Below are 7,460 nucleotides of genomic sequence, written 5' to 3'. Positions count from 1 at the left end.
GTTAAAATACTATGATAGAATTTCTGTTTCTATCTTTTCATAGGTGTATGTTCTTAATATCATGACCAATTAATATCATGACCATTATATAATTATTTTGCATCTGACTCTTAAAAAGTTGAGAGTTATTTGAAAGGGCAGAAAATTGTAGGAAAAATAACCAGAAATACAAATTGGGGTTATTTGGGCATATCTTTTACTTACAAACATTTACTGTCCACTAAACCTAACTAACAGATTAACAATTACTATTTCATTTTTATCCTTAAATTGCTTTATCCTTAAATTTTACCCTTAAAAAGGCTTTGATATACAATTGTAGCCCCGAAAGATCAATGAAATATCTTTCCAAGTCTGATAGTTATGGAGAAAGGTGAGTCTAAATTATGTACAGGCAGTCCTCTATTTATGACTAAACTAAGCCCCAAATTTCTGTTGTTAAGCGAAACACTTAAGTGAATTTTGTCCCATTTTACAATCTGTTTGTATGTGACTCTGGGACACTGCAAATGCCGTAAATATGAGTCAGTTGCCAAGCGTCTGAATTTTGATCATGTGACCATCAGGATGTTGCAATGGTTGTAAGTGTGGAAAAAATAATAAGTTACTCTTTCCATAGCCATTGTAACTTTGAATGGTCATTAAATGAACTGTTATAAGTCAAGGACTACCTATCTGTATTTATACAACATGTAGTTAATTTATATTCCATCAACTCTAAGTGGTATGCATAATGTTCCCACTTCCTAGGTTGGTGAGAGAAAAGTTGACCCAAAGCTATCCAGTTGATTGTCATACAATTATGTGAAAAATATTCAATATAATTCAATATATTTCAACATACAGCTATTTGATCATTTCATCAATACTGATAAATGGGAAACTGTATAGCAAAATATAATGCATCATCTACATTTTGTAGTTCATTATTTAATTTAAACATAAATCTCAGTTTCACATGTGGAAAAAGTAAGCTCCTCTTACATTTTTTATTTACTTCAAATACCTAAAATTAGAATCACAAAATCACATGCAAATTATTAGACCAGTATTAGAGAGGATCTGAGAGGAACCTATCTTATGGAAACTTTAAAAGTTTAGTTTGATGTGCTCATTGTTATTATGAAGTATGTGGTATCACCATGCTTAGTTTCCTGAGGTCTTCTGAAAAAGGACTATAGATGTTATGAGTTTGGGAAGGGATTAAAAAAGCAATTATTCTATTTTCTGGAAGATTATCTATGAGTGAAGATTTCAATTTCCAACTTGCTAAGCCATAGCAGCAGGTTCTGCTGCAGAAGAGAATGACCATTGGCTTACCTGAAAGATCCTTTTCTGTATGCTGCCAGGAGAATCCAAGCATGGGTTAAATTCTGCCTGACTGCCCTGGACTGAATTGAAAGATCTTTAGCCACGCCTCTTCTTCCGGCTCCTCAGATTTTTTCGATGAAGGTGTGGACCTGTAACAGGTCTGTTCGAAGATGGTTCCATTGAGTCTGTCATTAGTTCAAGTCAAATAGATTGCATGTCAAATTCGGAAAGGAAAATCACAAATCCACATCAAGTAAGTCCAAATCAGATACAAATGGAAGCTGTGTGAGAGAGAGAGACCCTAAGGCGGGGTTGGACTTTCCTCGCAGCGTACAGAAAAGGACCCTTCAGGTAAGCCAATGGTCATTTTCCTGTACGCTGCTTGGAGAGTCCAGGAATGGGACATACCCAAGCTAAATGTCACTACGGCGGGAAGAATGTGATTCGGTGGTTTCTCCAGAGGTATGGATACCCTGAAGGACCCGTCTCCCAAACGCTGCTTCTGCTGACACAAACTTGTCCAATTTGTAAGCTTTAACAAATTGGGATGTGAAACCCATGTAGCTGCTCTGCAGATCTCTTCTATGGGCGCTTGGGTTGCCCAGGCTGCTGTGGATGTGGCACTTCTTGTAGAGTGAGCCATGATGCAGTGTGGTGCTTGTTTAGACTGGAGCTGATAGGCAATGGTGATGCAAGCATGCAACCATCGGCTGATGGTGGCAGAGGTGACTTTGCGCCACATGGTAGCAGGTTGAAAGGAAATGAAAAGTGATTCTGATCGCCTGAACGCTGCAGTGTGCTTGTTTTATTTGTGAATGGTTCTACGCACATCCAGTTTGTGCCATCGGCGTTCCGTAGGATGTCTTGGAAGTCTGGAAGAATGACTTCCTGGCTCCAATGAAACCAAGAGTTGACCTTCAGGAGGAACGAAGGATCTAATCAGAGAACAACGCTGTCTGGATGTATGACACACAAGTCCTCTCTGACTGACAAGGCCGCCATCTCCGAAATCCTATGTGCAGAGGTAATCGTGGTCAGGAATACTGTCTTGAAAGTTAGGTGCTTCAGGTCACAGGTTCGAATGGGCTCAAACGGAGCCTCAATTAGACCCTGGAGTACCACATTCAACTTCCAGGTCAGGTATCGATGAACGATCGTGGACCGCAAGTTGAATGCTCCCTTCAGGAAGCTTTGAACTTTGGAATGATGTGCTAGGGATAGGTGGTCACTGGGAGCGAGGACGGTGGACAGCGCTGCCACTTGGTGATGGAGCGTGTTTGCCACCAAGCCCTGGTCCAATCCATCTTATAAAAAGTAAAAAATTTGCGGTATAGAGGCACAAGAGGGGTTTATCTGCCTAGGTATGCACCATCCTGCGAAGGCCGCCCAGGTGGCCTCATAAATTCTGGTAATCAATGGTCAACGTGCTGCCTGGATAGTTTGGATGACCTTGGAGGAGAGCCTGTCCCTCTCTAGGAGGTCCCTCTCAAGTGCCAGACGGCCAACTGCAACCATTGGGGCTCCAGATGTGATAGAGCCCCCTGGTTGAGAGAGACCTCCCCTGGAGGAATCCTCCATGGCTTGGTGATGGAGAGGCTCACAAGGTCAGCAAACCAGGCCCGTCTGGGCCAGAATGATGCTACGAGAATTACCTCCGTCTGTTCTGTGAAAATCTTGCAGATGACGCTGGGAAGGAGAGGCAATGATGGGAACGTGTAGAGCAGGCCAGGTGGCCAGCAGCAAAGAAGGGCGTTGATCCTTTCTGCTCTCGGAGACTTGTACCTGGAGAAGAAGCGAGGGAGGTGAGTGTTCTCTGGGGTGGCAAACAGGTCAACTGAAGGGCGGCTGAACCTCTGTGTAATCTTGAGGAAGAGGTCCAGGTGCAGGCGCCACTCTGAGTGATCATTTGTGGCCCTGCTCAACCAATCCACCTGGACATTGCTCACCCCGGAGATGTGCTCCGCTCGAAGGGATGATAGATGTTTCTCCACCCACTTCTCCAGGTGGTCTGCCTCTGCCATCAAGGACTTGGAGTGAGTTCCCTCCTGGCGGTTGACATGTGCCTTGGTGGCCACATTGTCCGTTAACAGCATTACATGCTGGCCTTGGATGGTTGTCTAAAAGTGAAGGAGAGCTAGTCTTGCTGCTTTTAGCTCCAGCCAATTTATGCTATGTTTGAGATCGCTGTCAGACCACCTGCCTTGGGCAACCTGATTGTCCAGATATGCCCCCCATCCGAAAAGGCTGGCATCCGTGGTGATGGTTAGGTGATTCGGCTCACAGAAGAGACTGCCCTTGGTCAATGCAGGAGAATCCCACCACCTCAGGGACTGTTGGACCTTGAGGGGAACTGGGATCGGAGAAGGAGAGTTGCTCTTCTTGGCCCTTTGATGGGGTAGAAGGCACCATTGCAACTGTTGTGAACGCAGCCTTGCCCACGGTACTATCGAGAGGCAAGAGATCATCTTGCCCAGCAGCTTTGGCAACAGGACAATGGGGGCGGTGCACAAGGCTCTCACCTGAACAATCAGTTGTCTGAGGCTGGAGATCCGCTCCTGCGACAGAAAGACTTGGCAACTTACAATGTCTATTATGGCTCTGAGATGCAGCAACCTGATGGTGGGAGTGAGATGACCTTTGTCCATGTTGACAGAGAACCCATGGTCTTGCAGGGCTCTCATGGTCACCCAGAGGTCTCGGACTGCTTGCTGGAAAGACGGTGACTGGATGATGATGTTGTCCAGGTACACTTGAAGTCTCACTGGACGCGACCTCAGGGACGCTACCACAGCTGCCAGAACTTTTGTAAATGTCCTGGGGGTCGATGAGAGGCCAAATGGTAGTGCCCAGTATTGATAATGCGTTCCTGCATAGTAAAATCTCAGGAACCTGCAGTGGGCCTTGCGGACAGGGATGTGAAGGTACACTTCTCGAAGATCTATTGATGTTAGTATATCCCGTGGCCTGATGCAGCTCAAGACTGGAGAGACTGCATTTGGAAACGTTTGTACGCTAGATGGTAATTTACTTTTGAGGTCTAATATCCCCCTCCACCCTCCGGAGTTCTTTGGGACGAAGAACAGGATCGAGTAAAAACCTGACCCCTCTTGACCTGCTGGTACTGGTTCTATAGCCTTGATCTCCCGAAGGTGCTGGATCGCTTGCTCCATTAGGGACCATTTGGCTGGGGAGGAGGGAGTGGGAAAGCGGATGAAGTGGCGGGGAGGGGGGAAAATAAATTCTAGAGTCAGACCCAGGCGGATTATTTGAAGTACCCACTGATCTGACATGGTCTGCTCCCATCGGTCCTGAAATAAGTGCAGGCGCCCTCCGATGGGAGCCGTCAACTGGCTGTCACTTATAGTGACGGAAAGGCCTAGAGCCTGATCCACCATGAAAGGGCCGTTTAGAGAAGGATTGCTGTCTAGCCCTGTCTTGAAAGGGTTGACGGTCTTGTGACCGGTCTGGTTCCTGACTGTATGGGTAGTGGTACTGACCGGTGCTAGTGGACGGTTCTGAGGAATGAAAGGACTACTTTCTAAAATAATCAGAGCCTTTGCGCTCTGTTTTCTTGGTGATGGATGGCATAACTTTCTTTTTGTCCTTGTTTCGACTAGGATAGGGTCCAAGGCCTCCCCAAAAAGCTTCCCTCCTTTAAAGGGGGCAGAGGCCAACTTCCACTTGACCTCATGTCAGCATTCCAGTGGCAAAGCCACAAGAGCCACCTGGTGGTGACATTTGAGGCTAGGACCCTGGAGGCGAACTTAGCGGAGTTGAGGGTGGCATCCGCAGTGTATTCTGCTGCTGCTAAGACCTTATTGAACTCCTGCCTCAGTTTGGTGTCACCTGTCAGAAACTTGGCAGATATCTTTCTGAGCCAGAGGAGAGATGCTCTGGACATGAAAGACGCCGAGGTGGCCGTCTTAATGGCCCAGGCAGCCGCCTGATGGGTCTTGTGACATGTCCTTTCTGATCTCTTGTCCTCTGCCTTCAAGCTTTCTAATAGGTCAGGGGGCAAATCTGAGGATGATGTAAGTGCTTGTACCACAGGATTCACCTGAGGCAATTTTAATAAGTCCTCCAGGGAGGCATCCACCATATAAAGCTTTTTATCACTGCTATCAGGCGTGGCTAGGGTGCCCGGTTGAACCCACTGTCGCTGCACTGCATTCAAAAATAACTTAGGGACTGACACAATCTCCTGGAGAACAACTGGTTTCTCAAAAAGTCCTTTGCTAGGGTCTGATGGGTCTACTGCAGTCGGGTTGGTGGCCGTTACTCTAAAAAATCCAGAATTTCATCATATGACTTACAAGTAGCTCTCACCACTATTGATCTTAAAGTGCACAAGTGTAACATCAGAAAAAAGCTACACAAATTAGATTTACATAGGAGGTGTGCCAGGAGAAGACCTTTGCTGCCCAGGAAGATCAGGCAAGACTAAAATTTTCTCATAACCCTAGGCAAAGATCAAGACCTTTGAAACAATGTGCTCTTGACAGCTGAGGCAAAGACAGAGCTGTAGCATTTGTCCATAATGCCAGAAGATATGTTTGGTAAAAACCAAAGACAGCATTTCACCTGATTCCATGGTGGTAGGAATGTTATGGGTTTGGGGGCTACTTTGCTGCATCAGGACCTGGACAATTCACTACCATATTATGCACTATTAATTCTTCACTGTGCTTGAGAGAGTGCTTGAGGCTAATTTGAATCCATCTGTCAGAAGACTGAAACTCAATCAAAAGTGGACCTTGCAACATGACAATGACCTTCATCATTCCAGTAGATCCACCAAGGAATGGCTGTAAGAGAAAAATAGATCCTTCCGGTCAATATGAGACTGATAGACAGCTATACCTATTTGACAGTGCTTCTGTCCAAACAGGCAATACCAGATATTAGAGTCACAAGTTACATTTTTTTACAAAAAGAAGTGGTGGCTGTTAATTTGTTGAATAAAGGATTGCAAATAAATGTTGTTTCTTTGTTCAATAGTATCATTCGTATATAATGTTTAAATTAAGATATAATAATGAAGTGCACATGTGTTACAAAAGAAACAACTTGTCATGAGGCTACTTACTTTTTCACAAGACTGTACCTAACCGAGGACTACAACTTGGCATGACATCAATTTGATGCGAAAGCTTTCAGAAATACCCAGGGTCCATTTTATAACAGAAGCGAGTAAACACAAGGATGGAGTTGTTGCCTTGCTGAGGGATCCAAGAGTGCAAGAAGCCAACGCCTGCTTTGCAGAAAACGGAAGAAAAGCACGAAGCCTCCAGTCCATCGGGTTGGGCGGGGGAAGAGGTGCAGCTCCGCTGACTGAATTTGCTGGTCGAGCCTGGAAGAAGAAGGCAGTGCATTGAGAGGGACAGCGAAGAAAACCACTTCCGAAGTTTACTCGCCTGAATGCGATTTTGGGGGGAAAGAGTTGCCTCAGCTGTAAATAAAGATTAAGCGCTGGAGGCAGGAGAATTCCTCAGGGAAGAAAAGAAACACTTGAAAGAGACCATCCATGTGACCAGAGTTTCTCCAAAGAACAAAATATCTCTTATTCCTCTTCTATTTCTTACCAGCAAATTCTTAAACCAAAAGGAGCGCAGTAGGTCCCCTGTTTGAAAAGGGCTCTGAAAACTTTTTATTCAAATTGGCTGGGGGCAGCTCATTCTCCCTCAAAGCATGATGGGAAGTGTGGGAAGTCTGAGTAAAAGGTCTTGAAAAGCGGGTGGGCATGAAATTTAGCGGATTCTTTGCGGTTAAAGAATTGTGATGGTCTAATTTGGATCTCTACAACAAGACAGACTCCTCTCCAAAGTACATCTGGAAGATGGCTAGAGTTGAACAACATGTTGGGTTAAAATTAGGTACCAGAGATTTGTACTATACTTACTCGCTACAGTGGACCCATGTTTACTGAATCACTTAAATAATGCAAAGCCTCCCCCAGACTAGACTCACAAAGCCATTCTGGCTATTGCACATCCCTTCCCTGTTGGATTAGTTAACATCTAATTGTACAATGAGAAGCGGGCAACTGAGTTAAATCAATAAACTGATAGTGGGATAGCATGTTGTGCAAAAACAGGCCAACCCAGCAGAGGAGAAATCAGCAAGAAGCAACTGCTTGAGCTGTGGTGGTT

The sequence above is a fragment of the Thamnophis elegans genome, chromosome 3 (assembly GCF_009769535.1).
Source record: "Thamnophis elegans isolate rThaEle1 chromosome 3, rThaEle1.pri, whole genome shotgun sequence".
NCBI lineage: Eukaryota > Metazoa > Chordata > Lepidosauria > Squamata > Colubridae > Thamnophis > Thamnophis elegans.
The sequence above is the reverse complement of the archived record's forward strand: the minus strand, read 5'-3'. Positions refer to the sequence as shown.